Source organism: Thamnophis sirtalis, unplaced genomic scaffold (assembly GCF_051295495.1).
Source record: "Thamnophis sirtalis isolate CommonGarterSnake01/CBP01778 unplaced genomic scaffold, rThaSir2_p1.2 scaffold_3, whole genome shotgun sequence".
Classification (NCBI taxonomy): Eukaryota; Metazoa; Chordata; class Lepidosauria; order Squamata; family Natricidae; genus Thamnophis; species Thamnophis sirtalis.
The window spans coordinates 135,974,099-135,997,705 of record NW_028261383.1 but is presented as its reverse complement, the minus strand read 5'-3'; the positions used below and the strand labels follow the sequence as shown (position 1 = coordinate 135,997,705).

At 43.8% G+C, this 23,607-nt stretch overlaps 1 protein-coding gene across 1 annotated transcript in view; it reads left to right on the top strand.

The window, feature by feature from the left end:
* Nucleotides 1-5,748: 5,748 nt before the first annotated feature.
* Nucleotides 5,749-23,607, top strand: part of SSTR2 (somatostatin receptor 2) — a 52,913-nt gene continuing 35,054 nt past the window's right edge. The window contains exons 1-2 of the mRNA XM_087710191.1: nucleotides 5,749-5,842; nucleotides 15,331-15,395. The gene's annotated coding sequence lies outside the window, so the exon portion shown is untranslated. The remainder of the gene's footprint in view (nucleotides 5,843-15,330; nucleotides 15,396-23,607) is intronic.

Sequence of the window (23,607 nt, the reverse complement as noted above, 5' to 3'; positions counted from 1 at the left end):
GATTAATATGGTTTCCGACTCTCGTCGACTATCCGAGTTTACCAATACAAACAAACAACAAAAATCACAACTGGCAGACCTTTAAAAAAAACTATACTTGTTTTGTACATCCCATGAGCACGAACGACCAAGAATGATTCAAATATTTTAATTATTCTCATTTAGGCTAGAGTTTCTTTGGCACTCTATCGTTCAGTTATTGCTGCCCCGCTGCTTTTCTCAGTCTTCGGACGTTTTCCCATTGCTTATCCTTGAAATATTTTCCCCAATATCTACATAGGATTCTTTTGCTATCTTTGGGAAGGGAATCAAGACCCTCTTATTCAATTAGCCCTTTTTATTAGGAATAATGATTTTGATTATATTTTACCCAATTATATTTGTTTTTTTATTATTGACTTGTGAGTGCATATGGGTTTTAAAAAATCGTTATAAATTATAAACGCTGAGGCCATATAAGCTTGTTTCATAATAAACTTAATGGCTTGAAAGTGCCGTAGGTTAAGACCGTTGTTGTGTAAACTCATCCAGAATATAAAATAAGTGAGAATTTTAGTTTAGGGTAGATTGTTGCTTCTTGTTTGGTGTGTTGCTTCCATCTGCAGTACTTACTGTTTTCTGTTTGCATTGCAAAGGCTTTACAATACAAAAATTGGAGAGTGAATTAGATTGCCATTGATTGAAGGAAGGACAGGTTCTTTAATAATTACATTAAAAAGTACATTTTAGAATCCCAACAATTTTTATCTTCAGGATTGTACTTAGTATAAAGCAATTCATTAAATATGATATTGCTATTTTTTAAATAAAAGACTTAATAAAAGATTACCCTCATTATAGGAGCCAAGGTGGCGCAGTGGTTAAATGCAGCACTGCAGGCTACTGCTAGATCAGCAGTTCACCGGTTCAAATCCCACCAGCTCAGGGTTGACTCAGCCTTCCATCCTTCCGAGGTGGGTAAAATGAGGACCCAGATTGTTGGGGGCAATATGCTGACTCTCTGTAAACCGCTTAGAGAGGGCTGAAAGCCCTATGAAGCGGTATATAAGTCTACTGCTATTGCTATATGTAAAATCTTGCTGAATATGAAAGTATTTAATTTTTGGAAGCAGAGGGTTTGATGCATAATGATTCAATTGAAAAAATAAAAAAATGAAAACAAAGACATATGCAGAAGCTAGATTTAAATAAGATGCCATGCTATAATATAGTTTCTTATGTGCAGGTTAGCTTTTTATACAATTCACATGTAATGTAAAATCAGCAAATTGTAATTTTTTTCAGGAAGCCATGATTAAATAAAGCACAGCTGGCATATGATCAGAACATTGCTGTGGACAACTATTTTGTGATCATACATCATGCCAATGAGTTTACCTAGATGTCTGTCACCATTTTTTTTATCGCACAAGAGACTATGGATAGATTCCCAACTGTATTAGACAATAGGCTACTTAATAATAGTTGACTGCAAAAATAATGGCTTGCAGATTCACACATATGACTAAGAGTTCTTCACAGTCATATTAATGTGCATTCCTCTAATCTCTGACTCAGCAGAAAGGTATATACTGTAATCGCCCCTAATACCAAGCCTTATTCTGCTTCAGTGACTAAGCTAGTAAGAGGTGCTATTTCATAGTTTTGCTGTCAAACAAGTTAAAGAAGATCATTGATGAATTCTGCTACTTTGTGTGGTGGGATAGGTCAAGTACAGACAAGTGGGTTTATCCACCTTTTAAATTGCTAGCTCAAAAATAGCTGGTGACTATAAAGTCAGGTGTGTGTGTGTGTGTGTGTGTGTGTGTGTGTGTGTGTGTTTTCGTAGATTTTCACGGGTGTAGGTATGCTGGTCTTGTTGTTTTCGGGTCGTTTCCCGTGTAAGATTGAGATTGTCTAGGCTCACCTCTACAGAATCTTGCCAAATTCCTCGCCAAACAACTCCAACCCTACGCAGAATTCATCACTTCACACATACAAAACTCACTCCACTTCATAGAAACAATAAAGAAACAAAACCTACAACCCAGTGATCTACTCTTGAGCTTCGATATCATATCCCTTTTCACCCAAGTGCCTGTAAAAGAAGCCTTGACAGTTATCCAGAACAAACACAACCCCACTAAACACATCCTGGACCTGACCAACCACTGCCTAACCAACACATACTTCATCCATAATGGACAAAGATACAAACAGATAGAAGGAGCACCCATGGGATCACCCCTCTCACCCGTCATCGCAAACTTATACATGGAACATTTTGAAACTAATGCCTTAGATGAATCTGAACCCAAACCCAAACTCTGGCTTAGATATGTTGATGACACTTTCGTGATTTGGCCACATGGGAAAGAAAAACTGGACAACTTCCTCACACATCTCAACAGCCTACACCCCAAAATACAATTCATTATGGAAATAAAAGCAAACAACCAAGTTCCCTTCTCTATTAGATTTTTACAACCCCTTTATTTATTTATCAGCACAAATAAAAAAACACAAATATAACAAAGGCAACAGTAAAAATATTGGGTTTCTGTCATGATGGACTCTTGCGACGAGCCGAAGGACAGATGATGGAAGCAGTTAGCTTCCTCCCATAATTGGGGCTTACCAGGGGTTGTAAAAATCTAATAGATACCTTTCACCCTGGCTTCGCTGATAAGCGGATAAGAGCCTGTGGCCTAATGGCTAAGATCTCTGCCTAGTGTGCCTAGTATGCCATATAGCCCAGGTTCAAATCCCAGTAAGGGTGTGGCTAGCTGATGAGAGCTAAATAGCTTGAAATAGATCTATACTAGTCTCCCTTTATTTATTTAGCAGCACAAATAAAAAAACACATATATATATATGTGTGTGTGTGTGTGTGTCCATTATTCTTTTGTATTATAACGATCTGGGTGATGGGTGGGGTGGGGAACAACGGACACAGCCAGCACCTCAGCCACACAGGATGATACAAAACAGCCAACCAATCTACAAACATGAACTCCATCTACCAATCAAGATGCAACTACACAGCCAATCAACCCACTTACAGCAACAAAGCCAGCACTCCACACCCACCCACCAAGGTTTATAGAAAGACGACAGCTCCGACCACTGACAGGTTACAGGTACAGAGGACAGGTTCAGAAGAGCAGAATTGACAAGCTTTGCAAAGGAATAACAGTGCTTTTGGCAAGGATTGTCTTGTGTCCAGCACCGAGAAATACCACATAAAACAATGAAAATGGTGTAGGAGAGAGTAACACTTGTTCAAAAAAGCTGTAAACCCACATAATGCTTGAGGAATGCTTTTACCAATCAGGCATTATATGGCTGGGCTCCCAGTAGAAGTCAGGTGTATAAGAACAGAACAGAATAACAGAGTTGGCAGGGACCTTAGACGTCTTCTAATCCAACACCTACAGCCCCCTCCCCAGATTCTATATTATTCCAGACAAGTGGCTATCCAGCTTCTTCTTAAAAGCCTCCAGTGATTGAGCACCCACAACTTCTGAAGGCAAGCCCTTCCACTTGTGAATTGTTCTCACTCTCAGAAAATTTCTCCTTAGTGTCTCCCCTATCCTGCAACTTAGGCCAAAATAACCATAAGTTACGAGAGGTGAAGAGGTGCTCCTACAGCAGGCCACTAGTTAGAAGAATGTGAGAATGTATTCTAAGCCACAAAGCTGATTCAAATAAATAAACTATTTAAACTATTTGTTTGCATTGTTGAGTATCTCTGTGCTAAACTGTTTTTGAAAGCTGAAATAATTTGAGAAGGCAGCTTTTCCTAAATCTCTGTTGATTCCTCTCCTTCCACAACCCTCCATACACCAAGTTTTTGATATCTAGGAAACCTTTCATAAATTTTGTCACATTCAGAGACTACAGTGGAAACTTAAATCATTTGTTTAAAATAGAGGCAGTCCGTCCACCTCCAATAAGCAGTGAGCTTTTGAAGCTAAGTTCTGTGAATGCTTATCTGGAAATAAGTCCAACTAAATTCTGTGGGATTTTTACTTATAACTATTTAAAGAGTTAGTTTCTCCAACAAAACAAAACAAAATGTGGGGTTAGTGCACACAAGTGTAGACTATTCATACAGCTGAGACATAAGCAGAGACGTTCCTTTTTAGTGGTCTCATCTGCTGGATGAGTTATTTATTTGTTTGTGTCTGTCTCTGTGCACCATCAAATAAATGTTGACTTTTGGTGATGGCCTGGACAAATTTCTGCAGTTTCCTTGTCAAGCCTTTTCAAAAGCGGTTTGCTCTTGTCTGTTCAAGGTCACAAAAGTTAGCTTGTGCTCTGAGGAGACACTAGAACTCACAATCTCCAGGATGTCTAGCCTGATGCTTTACCACTGTATGAAACTTGCTCTATGGATTATTCAAAATGTGTTTTGCAACATTGCAGCCACTAGATCAAAGCTAACATTGTGGGAGTCCTGGGGGATTTTCCTATGGGTCTGGCCAGTTTTGCAAAATGGGTGCATTTATTTCACAGACACAGGACAAAGCAATCAAGGCTGAGATCAACCATTCCTAACCTGATAGCCCTCAGAACTGAGCGTTCAGCTCTGGGACTTCCCAGTCACCATGTTAATTAGGAGTCCTTGTAGTCTTTTCCCACCTGTAATCAGCCTGGGTGTGTATGTTTGTGTATGTGTGTCTGTTCTACTTCAGGGAACATTAATGGATTGTCACTTAGTAAAAACAGACACTATTGATTAACTGTTTGCTGATAATTAAAGAGAAAACAAAAGATCCAGGTCTGGGTAGCCAATTGGTCCCAAAGGTTAACAGCACTGTTTGATAATTGGATGTTTGCTGCACTTACATCCTTCTTGCCTCTGACTCGGGTGATCTGGTTGTTAGCTCTGACCTAAACTAGCTTTGCCTCTTGCCTCAACCAACAACCATTCAGATCTGCTGCATCCCTGGTACTCCAGGATGAGAATTAAAGAGAAAATTGAAGTGTCAATACTACTGGAGAAAATACATGCTGCTAATCTACACAGAGATCTTATATAGACAGTGGCTGTTTCACAGCAGGCTGTTTCTTCTTGATGGATTAATTTGAAGAAGAAGAAAGGGAACAGGAACTTTAAAAGCAAATGCAAACGTTTTGGGTATAAGGCAATGTCTTTTTTAAGCAGCTGCAACATTCATCTTTTGAAAACTTGCCATTTTCTCCCTTAACCATGGAATGGAGAAGAACAGATGGCAGATGATTCCCCAGGCTTCAGCCATTTACTATTGAAAACATGTTCTCTCTTTTCCACACAGTTCCCCTTAGCCCCAGGTGCTTAGACCATTGTCTTAAACTTAATTCAAAGCTGTTTGAAAAACGGTATGCTACAAATCCAAATTAAATTCTCTCCTTGATGAACGAGCAACAAGAAATTGAATCCTGCAACCTGATTTGCAATTTTATTGCACTCAAATTTGTATTAAGGGGGAAAAGTCCTTGTCAGTAAAACAAACGAGGTTCTTACAAAAATGTAAATAACAAAAGCTGTTACTCATTTCTAATATTGATACGTACATTGTAAAAATTGACTAATCCTCCCGTTTGGTGCTCTTTGTTTTTTTTCAGGAGGCTCAAGCTGTCTGATAGGGCTTTTGATCTCCACAGTTTCTTTAAGCGGGGCCAGGGGTTATCATCCTTCAGTCACTGCCAAGGCCCATATCCTGCTGCTGTTTGCTGTTGCAGTTGAAGCTTGTTTTCCTGCCTTCTTTCAAACCAGTAATGGTGAAAGGGAAGCAGAGCCTCGGTGCCTTTCCTTTCCTCCATGAAGTTCCTGAAGACTGGGCCACAATGAAACAGAGGCAGAAGTTGTGGCAAAGAGGTAGGTCCACTCAAGTAAGGATGAGGATTTTGAGAAGATCTTGCTCAGGTTGTCCCCGAAACCTGGAAACAGTGCTAACCAAAAGAATTTTAAATATTAATTGTAGACTAAGGAGCAAAGGTAGCTTGTCATTCTGTGACAGTGTTCACCAAACTAATAGGACAGCTAAAATTGTGAGTTCTACTTAAGGTTCTGAACTTGACATACTGGACAAGGAACCAACCATTGAAGCTTCAGGGACTAATTGCTAAGATGGTGGCGCAGTGGTTAAATGCAGCACTGCAGGCTACTTTAGCTGACTGCAGTTCTGCAGTTCGGCTGTTCAAATCTCACCGGCTCAGGGTTGACTCAGCCTTCCATCCTTCCGAGGTGGGTAAAATGAGGACCCGGATTGTTGTTGGGGGCAATATGCTGACTCTGTAAACTGCTTAGAGAGGTCTGAAAGCCCTATGAAGCGGTATATAAGTCTAACTGCTATTGCTATTGCTATTGCTATTGCTAAAGATTGACGAAAACAGCACACAAGCCCTTTTAATTCTGCTCTGAGTAGATAGCGTTATTGACTTTTTAGGCATGGGTCGCCCTTGATATTTGAAATTGCTTTGAAGGGCATGGGGCAGTCATAGCTCCTCTGTGCAGCTCCTTAGGTCATGTTTTACCCAGAGGTGGGTTCCTACCGGTTCAGCCCGGTTCAGCTGAATCGGTAGTGGCATGCCGGCCTGGGTCACAGAACCGGCAGTGACCCAGGCTGGCCACGCCCCCGAACCAGTTTCCTGATTGCCACCATTGGCATCTTTTTTTTAGTTCTGTGCATGCACAGAACCATTTCAATTGTACTGTGCATCCACACACAGCTCGCATCCAGCGCATGCAAAGTGCTCGCACAAGGGAACCAGCAGTAACACCAGCTGAAGCTCACCCCTGGTTTTACCCCAACCAATACTTGAACCAAAAAGCTCCCAGCCAGTGATTCAAGGACAATATGTTATTGCTCTGATAAAATATTTTGATTGCAGGTATTTGCTAAGCAAGAAAGGCAGACTCTGCAAATTCTAGGGTTCGAGTCTTTATGTTACAGTTCCCCAAATGACACTTTCCCCCCCTGCCTTTATTACTCATAGCTGTTCATTTCTCAGTGAGAAATAGTTGGTCTCTCTGTATTCTTATTGAAACATTTCCAGCTCATCTTTTCAAGTCTTACCCATCCCCCTTTTAAACTAAACAATGTTCCTAGGAAGTGGCTGAATGACATTAAGAAGAGACACAACGGTTTTTATTAGTGCAGTCAGATCCGATGTGGCCTCCCCACACTTTACCTTTTTGCTCTCAAATCTTAAACCCTATTAATCTGTCATAAGTGCAGTATTTAATGAGTGACATCTAGCAACTCTCTGAATTTTAGCACCAGTAAATTGTCTCTATGAAAACAACCTTCATGTTATTCTTGGACAATGATGAACTATATAAAAAAAAATCCAAAGAAGCCACTGAACAACCTGTAAAGACAAAGAGTGAGAGCAGAACCTGCAAATCTCCATCAACAATAGAACTGCCCTAACTTTCTTTTTTCTTTTAATTAATGAAATGAAATTGTGGCATGTTACAAAGGAAAGTACCGGCCTTTAGCACAGCCTTTGTTTATAAGAAAGCCTTGAGGGCAGCCTTTAAAAGTAATCATAATAGAGAGATTTGATATCCACTTGTTTCTTTGCTCCTTGCAAAGATTAAATTTTAATGCTTAGAGGGATTGGTTGGAAGCAATCTTACCAGTTTAGTTTCTGTTAAAATGGTATTTGGGAACTGACAAATCACCCATTTGAATGCCATTTTTTGAATGGGCAGGGCCAATGGCAGCCATTATGTAAAAGTACCCACAACATGCACCCAAACAAGGAACAGAATTCACTTGACGTGTTCAATTAAAAAGAAACAAACTATACAATATCTTATAATGCAGGTGGCAAATGGTGATTTAAAGACAAGTACCCCTCTTAAGAATGGGTGGTATAAAGTGTTTCAATGCTTGGACATTTTATCACCTTTTGAGGCTTTGGGGGAATATTTATGAGGCAAAATTGATATCTCTGCAAGATTTAAGATTCCCTTAATCTTCTCTCAAGCCTCCAGTAATAAAAGAAAAGGGGGGAAAATCAGTCCTCATATTTCAGCTTCCCTTCTCTGGTGCTTTGGGGGGCACAAGTTGCCTTTCCCTGAGTTAGCAGAAAGAATATAGCTCACATTTTTCAGGGTATATTTGAGGGGTGGGGGAGAAATGCAATTGTATATCTCATGATCTTATGAACAAACAAACAAGCAAACAGGAAGATTTCAGGCAATTGGCTGCTGCACAAGTAAACAGGATAGGATGATAAAAGCCAAACTAGACAAACTTCAAATCTGCTGTTTTTGGCTCAGAAAAGCCCATTGCTAAGCAAACACAGTTCACATGTTTGGGCAGCAATTCAAAAAGTGAGCTTTTAATTCAAAGGAGATGCAATTGGCCAACAACATGATATGGCAAAGGCTGAAACCTGTGGATAAAACATATAGTTAATTCAGAAGCTTCACTGGGAAAGGATCACACCATCATCATGTTGTATATCATGTTAAGCCATGCCTTGTTTAACTTTGATTGCTTGAATAAGCAAACTTATGAATTTGTTATATGGTGTCTTCCAGGCTTTCTGTATAAATGGGACATAGTATCCTCCTCTCAATGTGACTGCGGGAGTCCCACATCGTGACTGGCTATAAACCAAAGGCAGTCCAGTTTCTGATTTTAAAAAAATATCAATAATGCTACACATCAATGGTTAAACAGCCTGGACATTGGTATTCAAACATAGTTCTTTTAAACATTTATATTTTATTGCATTTTACTAATCTAGATGAAAAATTAATTTTTGTTGCTAGTCCATGTATGATATGTCATAACTCTGGAACGCCTCAAGCAATTTCAACCAAACTTGGTACACAGATGACTTACTGAGGACGTACCGCAATAAGAAAACATGAGCTCTCTGTGCAGGGGGAATGTCTTCTATGGGGAAACCGGGTGGTGATTCCACAGGAGTTGTGAGAGCCCATTCTAGCCAGCCTGTATGATGGTCACCCCGGGGTGGTCCAAATGAAGGCACTCAGCAGAAGCTATATGTGTGGTGCCAAGGTTAGACAAAGATGTCACAAACTGGGTTGCTGCCTGCCACCAATGACAAACCTCACGACCAGCTCCTCCAGCTGCCCCTGTTAGAGAATGGGAAATTCCAAAGGTTCCGTGGTTGTGAATCCATCTGGATTTCGCTGGCCCATACCATGGACAAAACTTCATGGTTTTGGCCTATTCCAAGTGAGTGGAGGTCAATCTTATGGCATCAACCACTTCAAAAGCCGTTATTAGAGCTTTGCGAAGACTTTTCATGATGCATGGGTACCCCGACGTGTTAATCTCAGATAATGGGCTGCAATTAACATCTGCACGGTTCCAGATGTTTTTGGCCGAACATGGCATTCGCCATGCGCAGGTAGCTCCATTCCACCCTGCAGGAAACGGTCTGGAGGCTCTAGAGAAGTCAGGCCCAGGGAAGTGGGGAAGTAGAATCTCCTAGCCCAACATTCAAGTCCCTGTCCAGTGACCAGCCGAAGTCCAGCAGAACGGTTGATGGGTCGCCCCCTTTGAATTGACCTGGATAGACTGCACCCAAGTTATGACATGTCTAAGCTGGTGGAGTTTGACAACAGTCAGGGAATTCAGGTCGGGGGGGTTGGTTTATGCTCGGAACTATGGGGGCGACCCTAAATGGCTACCTGGTCACATCATTGAAATAACAGGTCAGCCTAGAGGACGAGCGAGTCTGGCGCCGACACATCAATCAGCTATGGAGGCGCCAGTTCACCTCAGGCACTGCACTGACCACTGACCGACTATTAGGCCTCATGAAACTTCAGCTACCATCCGACCATCTGCCATTGCACAACAAGCTGTCTACATTCCCGGCTACCACGGCACAAGACTTACCTTGTGTTAAAGACTGTCAGCTCAGGCCATCCTCTGCTGCCGACAGTTCCATACAACTGCCTGAAACTCCTCCAACAGCTGCGCAGACTCCTCTTGTAAGCCACTCCTGAACACAGACGATTTGGACGATTGTGCAGACGCCCAGCATACTTGCAAGAGTATGCATGCGCCATCCAAGATGGAAAGAGCCAGAGGTGGATTCCTACCAGTTCGCACCAGTTCGGTAGAACCGGTTCATCAAATCTACCAAACCGGTTAGAAGAGGTTCCATCAGAAAGCAGGCCATACCTGCAGAAGAGGTTCCAAAAAAATTTGAAACCCAACACACACACACACACACACACACACACACACACACATTCACACAGAGAGAGAAAGAGAAAGAAAGGAAGAAAGAAAGAAATAAAAAAAAGAAAAAAGAAAAAAGAAAGAAAAAGTGAGAGATGAAAGAAAAAAAGGAAAAAGGGACAGAGAGACAAAAGAAAGGAAAGAGTGAGAGAAAGAGAGAGAGAGAACACATGGCCAGCAAGCCACACCCACCAGGTCACATGGCCGGCAAGCCACTCCCACAAAGGAGGCCACACCCACAGAGTAGGTTCGAAATTTTTTTGAAACCCACCACTGGGAAGAGCCCAGTATTTTGTGGGTACTCAGCGGCAAGGACTGAGTCGAAACAGGATTGCTCAAAATGATCCCTTTATTGAGATAACAAAACAGCCAGTAACTCAAAGCAACAGTAAGCAAAACGGCAATGAGAGAAACAAACCCCGCCTGACAGCTCTTTATATGGCAGCAGCTGTCAAGCGGCGACCAATCAGCAAACCGCAATCTCCTGCCAATCAGCAGCGACCCGTACTTGGCCACATCTGCGAAATAGCAGACACAACAAAATGCCTAACTTGCTAAATGACCCTGCTGGATATCACAAGTGCATACATAAAAATAAAAGTGAAACAATTATCTATCTCCACCCCCGCATCTAAGCCACCTTGAGCAGTGGCACTTGGTTGAGATCCGGCCTTGACTTAGTCCTAAGGTCACCAATGCCACTCAAAACAGCCACTTCCCATTGTTCCTCAAGATTTACTGAATGCTGCTTCCCTTCAGATGGTGTTCTCTTTCTATTGATAGGCCCCTGCGATCAGCCTAAGACTGCTCCAGTTTACACAAGGTCTTCATACTCGAAGCAGCTTTAGAGAATGTTCTTCTACTGTAGCCTCTAAACACCAGACAAAAGCACGTCCCATTCTTGGGCAATTTTTGGATGCTCCAAAAGGTGCACAAGAGCACATCCCTCTTACCCAGCTTCCAGGGAATCGGGAGGCCATGCTGAGCACACTTCATTCTTATGCAACCTCCACAGCTTCCAAAAATCAAGTGAAAATGGGGCTTGCTTTTGAGAATAAATGTCATCAGGTGTTGGTCAACCATGCTATGTCTTTCAAAACATCATGGCATGACATCTTTGACGCATGTCATGGATTTGCCACCTTTGACCTAAAATATTTTTAAAATCTCCCCTGAGAAAGAAAGAAAGAATGAAAGAAAGAAAGAAAGAAAGAAGAAAGAAAGAAAAAGAAAGAAAGAAAGAAAGAAAGAAAGAAAGAAAGAAAGAAAGAAAGAAAGAAAGAAAGAAAGAAAACTACTATATTCAGTAGCTTCAAGAAATTGAATGAAAGGGCAGAGTAAAATGTTTGGAAGCCCTTCATATGATCACTTAATCCCTAACCCTTTGAAGTTGACTTTGAAATTACAGATGGTCCAGAATGCAGCTGTGTGTGTGTGTGCGTGCGTGCGTGCGTGCGTGGGTGTGTGCATGCACATGCACGCACGTGTGTGCCATGAAGAGCATGCCACAATATGCCCAAAAGCTGCACTGCTTGAATTCCAAAATGCAATTCAAGGAGTCAGTTATTACTTATAAAGCCTTTTATGGCATAAGGCCTGGTTATCTGAGGCCATTTATCTCTGATTCTTTATGTTCATTTAGTACGATCATGTAAAGTAGGTGCACTCCAATTCCTTTCAATTAAATACAGGTAATCCCCAATTTACAACTATTTGTTTAGTGACCATTCAAAATTACAACAGTATTGAAAAAAAGTTATGACTTGTGTTCACACTTATGCCCAAAGGTTGCACTGCCCAGGGTCATATAATCATCATTTGTAACTTTCTCAGCCAACTTCCAATAAGCAAAATCAATGGGAGAAGCCAGATTCACCTAATCACCTCATGATTCACTGAACAACTGCAGTGATTCACTTAATAACTGTGGCAAAAATGATTCTAAAATGGTGCAAAACTAATTTAACAATTGTCTTGCTTAGCAATGAAAAATTTAGGCTCAATTGTGGGCATACGTCAAAGACTAACTGATCTTGGGTCCTAAGGAAAGCACATTCTGTTAGGGTATCTGCCATCTGGAAGAGCATCCTACCTCCCCCCACCCCAGTTCCATGGTAGTTGCTAACCGATTTACTACCGGTTCGCTGAGTGTTTTGCTTCTATCACCAGAGGAACTGAGTCAGCAGGCATCTATGAATCACCACAATCCCTTGTCAGTACTGTTGTTTGTGATGGCTGAGCTGAAATGTCAGCTGGGATTGTCTCTGGTGGAGTCCATTCTAGCTGACAGCAGATGGAGGTTCTGAGACAGCAACGCAGTTGGTCGATGTGGTGGTGCCACAACCTGCCATCTTCGAGTGCCACCCTGTAGGAACGTGACCGTGTGATGTCCACTACCCGGGCAGGAATCCAGGAAGGACCTCCAGTATAGTTGTGGCCATAGACAAGGTCACCTAAGGAAAATGACTGGAACTGACTGGTCGAGTCTGCAGGGACCTCTGAGGAGTAGTCTGTGTGCAGCCGGTCCAAATCGGTCCTCAGATGGCAACCCATTAGGAGTTCAGCTGGACTTCTATTGGTGTTGGAGCTTGGTGTGACATGTTGAACCAGGAGGTGCTTGGCTATCCATGTCAGGAAGGCCCCCAGGACAGTGTTTTCTTTGCTGATCAGATCATCCGCTCAGCTTGCCTGTTGCTAGCAGGATGGAATGGTGCAATCAGGGCATGACGAATGCCGTGACCCACCAGGAACATCTCAAACTGGCTTGATGTGAACTGTGGATGGTTATCCAAAACAAGGACATCTGGCAGTCCATGGGTTGCAAGCAGTTTTTTAAGGGCCTTGATCACAGCGTCTGAGGTGGTTGATGTCATGAGTACCTCCTCAAACCATTTTGAGTGGGCATCCACAACCACCATAAAAGTCTGTCCATAGAAAGGTCCCACAAAGTCAATATGCATCCTCGAACAAGGTGTCTTGGGTGCTTCCCACTCGCATGCTGGAGCAGGGGGTGGGGGCTGACCTTGACTCTTGGCAAGGCTGACAAGATGCAAACCAATCAGCGATGGCCTTGTGTAATTTAGGCCACCAGACATAACTGCGGATGATGCCTTCATCGACACGATGCCTGGGTGACCTACATGAAGAGCTGTCAAAACTGGCCACCACAACCTCTAGGATACTACCACACGACTCCCCCAGAATAGGCAGCCCCATTGAGTGGACAGCTCATGTTGCCGGGTGTGGAAGGGAAGGAACTCTGCACTGACTGGCCCCTTTGGCCATCCCCTCCACATCCAGTTGAGCACTTGGACGATGGCTTGGTCCTTGGCAGAGTGTGCACCAATCTCCGACACTGCAATGGGATCGGATGGCAGGTCTTCAATTAATAAGACATATAGTGCTGGAGCCGGATCCTCCACAACAGTCAAGAGTGGGTATTGTCTGAGGGCATCGGCATGGCTGATGCAGGAGGCGGTAGCTGTATGCAGCTAGGAACACAGTCCAGCACACCATGCAAGGGGACAAACCTGTGGTGTTTGGCAGTCCCTGGCGAGCAGACCCAGTAGCGGCTTGTGATCGGTCATGATGTCAAATGGTTTGCCGTATAGGTATTAATGGAAGCATTTGACTCCTGCAACCACAGCCAAAGTTTCCTTACCCAGCTGGCTATAGTTTCATTCAGCCAATGACAAAATCTGTGAGAAGAAAGCAATCACGGCCTCTCTTCCATCTGAGAATCGGTGGTTAAAACGATACTGATGCCAAATGGAGAGGCATCGCAGGTGAGAACCAAGGGAAGATTCTTGTTGTACTGCATCAGGGTGCTGTTTGAAGATAGTGGCTCCTTGACAGCTGAGAAGGCAGCAGATTCTTTTTGGCCCCAGGATCAAGACATCTTCTTGTCGAGCAAGCGATGGAGAGGTTCAGCTATGAAAGTTTTGTGTGGCAAGAAGATGCTGTAGACCTTTAGGAGTCACAAGAACACCTGGAGTTTGGTCTTGTTCTTGGGTGTGGGAGCTTCCTGGATGGTTTAGAACTTTGCCTGTGTAGGGTGTAAACCAGAGGCATTGATAAGGTAGCCAAGGAACTCTACCTGTGGAACAGCGATCTTGCACTTCTCTTTTTTAACTTTGAGGCCAACTTCCTGGAAACAAGTACGTACCGCTCACAGACAGTCGAGGAGTTCAGTGTTGTTGGCCACTGACACTAAGACATCATCAAAATAGGGAACAACACCTGGGATGCTTTGCAGGAGACGCTCCATCAGGCTCTGGAAGAGTCCTGGTGCCATGCTCACCCCAAATTACAGCCAGCGACATCTCAAAGCTCCTCAATCTGAGCCTCAGCTGTGGCACTGTTGATAGGCTTGGGCAAGGTCCAGTTTAGCAAAGACCTTACCCTCACCCAGAGAGTACAATAAATGTTGGACCATGGGCACCAGTATGCATTTTGTTGTAGCACTTCATTCAATGTACATTTATACTCTGCACAGATGCAGCCAGAACCGTCCAGCTTCACAGGAGTCACAATTGGGGTCTCCCATTTTGGTTGACAGATGCCAGGATTCCTTGGCTGATGAGGTTGTTGAGTTGCTCATCAACCTTTCAGCGCAAGGCAAACAGTACTCTTCACACCTTCATTTGGATCAGAGCAACCTGGGGGGTCAAGATTCAATGAGATGGGTGTCCCTTTATACCTACCCAGGTTCCCATCAAAAACATCTGCAAAATCAGATATTAAGGCCTCGATATCAGAGTCACTGATGGAGTGGATACCAATGATTCCCAGACCTAGGGAGGAGAACCAGTCCAGTCCTATGAGACTTGATAGGGAGCCGTCCACTATGAGCAGTTGCAGTGGGCCCGAGAAATCCTTGAAAGATACTCTAAAGGTGCCCACTCTGATGACAGAAATGCTGTTCCTCTGGTAGTCTTAGAGATGAATATAGTGGAAGTCCAACTATCTTTTGAGATTTGGGGCACCAATCTCTTAAGTGTGCTCCAAGAGACGATGGTCATTGAAAATACCATATCCACCTCCATTGCCCCTCAAACAGGACAGTGACATGGATCTTCCTGTAAGAGGAGAGGCTGGCCTGACCAATGTCTGCTTCTATTTGCAGGTGCCTTTGGAGACGGTGAAGCAGTCATATCCATGATTCTGTTGTCTCTTCTGCATTCTTTTGGGGTGAGTTTCTGGGCTTGCAGTGGTAGCTATCAGTTGGTTTGCATGACAGACCCTGGCCAAATGTCTTTTCTTTTCACATATTTGACAGATGTCATTCTTGAACTTATATGCCATTCACGAGTGATTGCTGCCACAACCAGCACATGATGGTTGGCTCTTTTCTGCTTTCCTCCCCTTAAAGGATTTGAGGTGATAGAGGTCATCGTCCTCATCTGCTGATTCACTGTGGTTGGCATCTTCATGGTGCATCATGACTGGTTTCCCTGATGCTGATGGGCTGTTTGATTTTTGAATCTCAGCCATTGACTAATTGGACATCTTGGCTGCTTGTGCTTCGTCAATTACCATTTGCAGGGTGAGGTCTGTTTTTGCAAGGAGGTGCTGCTGTAGCAGTGGTGAAATTCATTTTTTTTATTACCGGTTCTGTGACCGTGGCTTGGTGGGTGTGACAGGGGATGGATACTGCAAAATCACCATTCCCTCCCCACTCCTGGGGGAAGGTTATTGAAAAATCTCCATTTCCACCCCACTCTGGGGCCAGCCAGAGGTGGTATTTGCCAGTTCTCTGAACTACTCAAAATTTCCACTACCAGTTCTCCAGAACCTGTTGGAACCTGCTGAATTTCACCCTGGGCTGTAGCTTGATGTTCCTCACACCACAGACCATTCTGTCCAGGAGAGCATCATCTAAGTCCTTGAACTCACAATATAGGACTGCCTGTTGAATGGTGGCAATGTATTTGTTGATGGATTCATTCAGCCTGATTCTGATGATGAAAGGCATGCCGACATGCGATTCAAAAAGGTATAGGTTCTTAGTGAGTCCATAGCTTGCTCTTCAGCAAGTCCTATAGCGTAGACTGAATGGCCAGTGGAGTGAGGAGAGCCCTGGCCATCTCAAAGATCTTTGGGCTGCAGCAGTTTAGGAAAAATGCCCTTTTCCTGTTGTCAATGATCTCTGCAAAGTCATTGGCTTCAAGGAAGCAGTCGAAAGAAGCAAGGTAGGATGTTTCAGAGGCAGGGTTGAATGGAACAAAAGGCAGTAGTGCAGCCATTTTCCATGAGACTGTGTGAGCCCCCAAGCAATCTGGGTTGAGGCATCTATGATCAATGCAGTGGCAGCAACTGTGGATCAGCTCTGGTGATTCAGCTCTGAGTGGGTCAGTTCACAGTGATCAGCTCTTTGCAGCCTCAGTTTCCATTTGATCCCATCCTCGTCACCAGTGTTATGTTCTGGGTGAAGAATGGAGGCAAGGCCTGAGTGATTGACAACTATATACAATACATAACACCCCTCCCCACCAAGATGGAGCATTGTGGTGATCAAAATAACAATTTTACATATGTAGTCTTTTAGGTAGGCAGGGTGGTGAATTGTCCATCCCAACCTTCGAGGGTCCACCTCAAGACCAGAAGGTCCAGGGCCTTGACTAGACAGAGTGGTGGACACTATTTCAGGTGCAGCTTGCGGCAGCAGTAAGGGGTCGGTCACTGGTGCTTCTATCACCAGAAGAACTGAATCAGCAGGCATCTGTGAATCACCACAGTCCTTTGTCGGTATTCTGCCTCTGATATTGAAAGTTAAAGAAAGCCATTGTAATGCATAGACACATTTTAGCTTATTCTCTTCTCTGAAAACTCCACATCATGATGGTAATCATTATAGAAAATGTCTGTTTGTAAGAAATGACAAGCATCTGCTAATTCTTATGTCTGAAGCGATAATTAAATAAAATGAAGCGATAATGAAAAACATAAAGATGTCAAGCTAATGTTATTTTTGATCAATTGGCAATTCTAGTTCATAAACAGCATTAAATATTCTCATAGATTTTGCATTCTGTGATAGGATCCAGAACAAATCAGTTATTATCTCTTTTGCCTGTATTTCATTATCATTTTATAACCCATGAATGAGTTGAATTCGGACCATATGTGCAGTAAGACTTCACTAGAGTAGCTGGTGTGAACTTTATATATTCGTAGATAATGCCTGTAATAGTAAAGTTTTTAAGTACTGTACCACTTGAAAGCCCTTGTAACTCTTGGCTTTCTAGAGATTAAGAGCCACAATCCACTAAGAAAATAAGTAAATGTAAAGTTTCTTTTTTGTCAGTCACATAAGTAAAAAGCATTGCTTTCTTGCACTTGGAAAACAGGTTTATTTTTGGAATAAATGAAGGGTAGGTGAATCCTACAAATAGCCTTTCTAGCTCATTTGTTTTCTGCACAAAATGTAGCCTACAGTGTCAGAGTATGTTCATAGACTGGAATAGACATGATAACAGGTCAGCCAATGGGGACTGTTTGGAAACTGAAACATAGTATTTGTTTGTATGTGGGCCATAAGAGACGTTTGGAGTATGGGTATGGCTTAGACTTGCTGAACTATATATAAGAGTTGGTTTGGCTTCTGTAACTTTACCTCAGCTTCTGTACAATGTAGGTCTCTGTATCTCTTTTTTCTGTAATGACTTACTTCTATGAATATTGCTTCTGTGTTCCTGGTATTGTATGCTGAATTCTGATTTATGGTATTGTATATAAAGAGGTTTCTGATATATAATTGAATTCTGTTGAAGATCATTTACTTGTGTGCTTGCTGCGTGTGCTGCTACAACAAAAAAACCTCTTGATATACAGGTGACATGTGGAACACCAAGCATTTTATAAAAACTCAGTATTTCTCAATAGAGCTGGAAATAGCATCCACTTAAGGCCCCGCCTCCCCTGCCTCTAGTGACTGCACATCCCTGCCGTTCTCCTATTGGAATGAGTCTGATTAATAATTAATTAGCCGCATATATAACCCGTCTCTGTGAGTGACTCCACCCATCTTTTCGACTCAGTCCACTCTGGACAGTAGTGTTATCCAGTACCTGATCTTCTTCGTTAGCGAAATTGTTTTTAACAGGAAAAGTGAGTAACAGAGCCTTGAGGCTATTGGAGAGAGAGGCTCATTGAGGTTTCTGTCAGCCTTGAGCCACAGTTGCAAAATGGGGAGGAAGGATCGCGTGCTGACAAGCAGCCCCTTCAAACACCTCCCCCTATTGTGAACGGCTAATTGTGGCTGGGAGGCGCCTTGCCGGCCTTTACTCGACCTCTCCAAGTTAATTAGGGATCCGGCACGCTGACGCTGCGGAGAGACAAAAGGGCCCTCACACGTTGCCTTTGATCCTGGCAGTTGCCTTTGTTACCTGTGAGGCCCGCAGAGGGAGATTTGAAGCGTGAGCGGCCGCAATAGGTTGAGGGAGCCCTCAGGAGCCCAGAAAGAGAGCCGGTGGCTGTCTAAAAGGAGGAGAATTTTGGCACGAACGCCATTTTGAATGGGAAAATTGGCGCGGCCGCCATCTTGAATACCAACGGCCCCTCAAATGGCAGATAGCACAGCATCAGGCCAGTCTGACATGTCAGGGAGTGCCCAAGGATGTTTGCTGTCAGTGGCTGGAGGCCACGATCCACCGGCCTTGCCTGCCTCAGCCCAAAGCAGCAGTACAAATAAGCCTCAAGATAAAGGCTCTAAGGACTCTAAATCCTCCAGCAAGGGCTCCAAATCAAAAAAGACTCCCAAATCAGCAGACAAAGAGGCCCACCGCCAGGCCAAGGCTGGGCCTCATTCTCATTCCCCCACTACCATCTCAGGCCGCAACCCCTGCTCACAGTTGGATTCTGGGCCTGGCCCATTTAGTCCAATGCTGTCTATTAATACCTCAGGGATCTATCAGCATCGGTTCCCCAAGTCCGCGAGTTCCTCCAGGATGGACTGGAGAAGGGATTGTCGCCCAATACCCTTAGGCGGCAGGTAGCGGCCTTGTCTACTATGTTGTCCTGGGGAGGGGGACAATCATTATCTCAGCACCTGGCAGTTAGGAGATACTTAAAAGGGGCTTCTAATCTTAGGCCACCTATAGTACACAGATAGTCCACATGGGACTTGGCGAAGGTCCTTACCTCCCTAACGAAAACACCATTTGAACCTCTAGACACTATTCCTCTACAATTTCTTTCCCTGAAGGTTGCATTCTTAGTGGCCATCACATCTGCATGAAGAATATCAGAGCTCCAGGTGCTATCCATTGGCGAAGGGCTGTGCACCTTTTATGAAGATAGGGTGGTCCTCAGGCTTGACCCTTCCTTCCGCCCCAAGGTCAATTCGTGGTTTCATAGGGCACAGGACATTGTGTTACCTGACTTTTGTCCCTCGCCTTCGAGACCCTTGGAGGAGCAGTGGCACATGCTAGATGTCCGGCATGCCCTTCAAACCTATATCCACAGGACTGCGGCTTGGCAGAAGACAGAACATCTCTTCGTTTCTTTCCAGCCTTCCTCTCTTGGGCAGAGGGTCTCGGTCACTACCATAGGCAGATGGGTTAGGGAATGTATAGCCACAGCCTATTTCTCCAATGAGGAACCGGTCCCGCAAGGGATTACGGCCCATTCCACCAGGAGCTCGGCCACTTCGGTGGCATGGAACACCCAGGCTTCCCTGGGGGAAATTTGCAGGGCGGCAGTGTGGGCGACCCCATTGCCCTTTGTTCAGAACTATAAGCTGGATAAATTCGCTTCGGCAGACGCTGCCTTTGGCCGCTGGGTTCTACAAGTGGTAGAATACTGGCAGGTAATACAACAGTCTCTCCCTCCCTATGGGGACTAGCTTGGGTATGTCCAATAAGTGGATGCTATCTCCAGCTCTATTGAGAAAGGGCGTTGGTACTTACCTGATACGCCTCTTCTAATAGAGTGGAGATAGCATCCAGCCCCACCCTGATTGGAGAATGTTCCTTAAGTGATTACCTGGACGAAGGGTTGATGAGGTTGTTGTTCATTGCATTATGTATCATTGTGGAATTTATTGTTGGGTTTATTATATATCGTTACTAAAGTTGAAAGTTGGATAACATGTGGAGTCTGTGTTTTTGTTCTTCATCGCAAAGATGGGTGGAGTCACTCACAGAGACGGATTATATATGCGGCTAATTAATTATTAATCAGACTCAGTCCAATAGGAGAATGGATCCACCCATAAGTGGATGCTATCTCCACTCTATTAGAAGAGGCATATCAGGTAAGTACCAATGCCCTATTAAATGCCTCTAGATATCACAACTGCCAGGAAGGATCCACCAGCATAGTCTCCCACAAGACACTGCTAAGCACCTCCAACACTTTCTGTCCTGACTGACACCATCAGCTCCACTGATGCCACCAAACAAAGGATCAACATGTCAGCTATTTCTTTGTGGTCCAGTTATTTTTAATTTATCAGTGTAGCCCTCAGTTGAGGCTTGCAATCATACAGTGGGAAATTTAAATCCCATAGACCATAGTAGGATTTGCTTTCAGAAGGCTGTGTGCCTAAAGGAAAGGTACCTCGCTCAGTATATTAAGTGAAACTCCACCTAGTGTGGAAGTGAACTAGTCAGAGTTATCTTCTTTTCCCCCTGTGTATATTTCCCTATTCCTGCACACATACAAGCACACCAAAAAGAGAACAACAAAAAATGAACAAAGTGGGAACCAGTAAAAGTAGGAAAAGAAAAGAAGATGAGGAGAAATTAAGAACAGATTCAGAGAAGGGGGAAAGAAGAGAATGAAAGGGAATGGTGGTGGTGATGGTGTCAGCAAGGTTACTTTATGCTGCAATTTAAATGAATGAGGGATAGTCACTTGAATACGAAGAGTTTGTCACTGTCAAAAATACCTCAAAGCAGGAGAAAAATCTTCTTTAAGAATCTGGATATTTGCCCTTGGTTAGTATTTATAAGGAGGCTTCTCTCTCCTTCCAGAACTGTTGCAGCAAGATAGATTTGGTAGATGTTTTCAAACAGAAATTAAACATACATACATCTGCTGACGATGCTTTAATCTACATTCTGCACAGAGCAAGTAATTTGACTCAATGAGCCAAATGGCCCTTTCCAGCCATAAATTCTGTCATAAATATTGATTCATTTGCCTGAGCATTGAATTACATGCATTGGAGTTTGCATAACATGTGTTTCTGGTCTTTACTTGTGACAATAAATGTGGCACATTGTACTCTGGATTAACTCAGCTATCCTGTAAAAGGCTAACTTGAGGATAGGCAGGCAGGCAGGCAGGCAGGCAGGCATTCTACCTTAAAGATAAAGATTCAGATCAATTACACTGAAGATTCTTCTGGCTTCATAGCAAGCCTTGATTAGATTGTTCTTTTTTAGCACAATCCAAAGAACATGTGCTGGGAGTACATGTGCATTGTGCTAAATTTACAATATTAGGATTTATTCTACACAGATGTTTTAAAGAGCTACATTCTATATAGGTAATCCTCAACTTACAACAGTTCACTTAGTGACTGTTTAAAGTTAAAATAAACTTTAAAAAGTGACTTATGACCGTTTTTCACACTTACGACAGTTGCAACATCTCCAGATGTCAGATGATCAAAATTCCTAGGAGCATGTGATCACCTTCTTGCAACCAAGCAAAGTCAATTGGGAAGTCAGATTCACTTTACAACTGTGTTACTAACTTAACAGCCACAGTGACTCAATTAACAACTGTGGCAAAAAACTTTGTAAAATGGGGCAAAATTCATTTAACAACAGACTCGCTTAGAAACATACATTTTGGGCTCGCTTGTGGTCGTAAGTCAAGGACTACCTGTAAGTGTTCTCATAACAGTGAATTTTTTTAAGGCGAGCTTTGGACAGTTGTTTCATTAACAAGCTACTCATTCTCCAGTGCGCTGCTTGGAGAATCCAAGCATGGGTTAACTTCTGTCTATCTCCCCAGAGACTGAGTTGAGAAAGCTTTCACCACGCATCCTCTGCTCAACTGAGCCCAGTTTTTCGACTCAGTCTAGCCTAGAGATGTGGAAAAGACTTGCTCTGATACTCAGAGTAAACAGAACTTATCCTTGCTTAGATTCTCTTAATTTTCCTTCTACAGAGGAGCAGGCATTGCGATCAGGAGATTTCTCGATGCCACATGGTGTTTTTGCATCTTTTGGTGAACACAACTGCTGGTGAGTGCACTGGTCTTCCACGGTCCACCAGCATGATCGTCACCACCTGGGGACTCTCTGAGGAGAGGCAGCAAGTGGAGAAGCCCGAGCATTCGTGGCATCTCCCAGATTTCAGCGGTCGCATGTCTCCACCATTTGTTGCTCCCAGTGTGTGCGCTGGTCCCCCCAGTCTGCCTGCACGACCGCCACCACCCAGGGGATCATGGCAGCTCTAGAGTCACTGCCCACTCTGTCAGGTTAAACTCTGAGGATCTCAATGATACTTGTGGCAATGAAGAGCCATTTTGTTCCCTCACAGCAAGGGTGAGTGATCTATCCCCCCCCCCCCCCCGCTGCTATTCCAACGCAGCTGCCATCACTCTAGAAGATTTTGCATGGGCCTTGCTAATCAGGTGCCCCACTAGCTCGGAGGGACATTATATTGGATTTCGGATAGCGTGACCACATGGCGGGCCTTAACGTTCCGGCCCTTATTCAAAATGGTGGAACACACATTGTCGGAGAGCTGCAATCAAGCTGAGCCTTCCCCTAGCCAGCAGCAGAGTATTCCTCTGCCTCAGAAAGAGATTCCAGAAGATGCCAAAGGGTATTAGAGAAGCAATTTGCCAAAGCCCAAAGGCAAGAAGAGGCGGATAGGCCACCAAAGGCCTCATTGGGGAAGGCAGATTTTTCCTGCCCTTTGCAACCTGAGCTGTCTCCTTTCCTCATTGAGGAAAGACAACAGGATTGATTGCCAGATGGCGCCACTGAGCCGCTGGCCTTACAGGCAGCCTGCTTCAAGGATGATTTTGCTCCCTTTGCCTGCCTAGCAACAGCAGGTTTGGAGTCAGCTGGCACTGCAAGGGGTTCAGCCCCTGAAGCAACCTTCACCCTATTGCAGCGGAGCTCCACTCAGGGGAGGATCAGGGCCCTGGGCTATCCCAGGAATTACATAACATCATTTCTGAGGCCATTTCACAGTTAAAAAACAACATCAACTAGCTGGAACTAAGAGCAGTGCATCTGGCACTTCATCATTTCCAGGAAAGGATAGCCAGCCAACACATTCTGCTATTAACAGACAATGTGGCCACCAAACCACATGTAAACTGCCAGGGGGGCACCTGTCCCAGGTCCCTCACACATGAGGTGGAGAAATTGGGGCTCTGGGCCAATTCTCTCCATTAGGGCAGAACACATATCCAGGGTTGCCAATGTGCAATC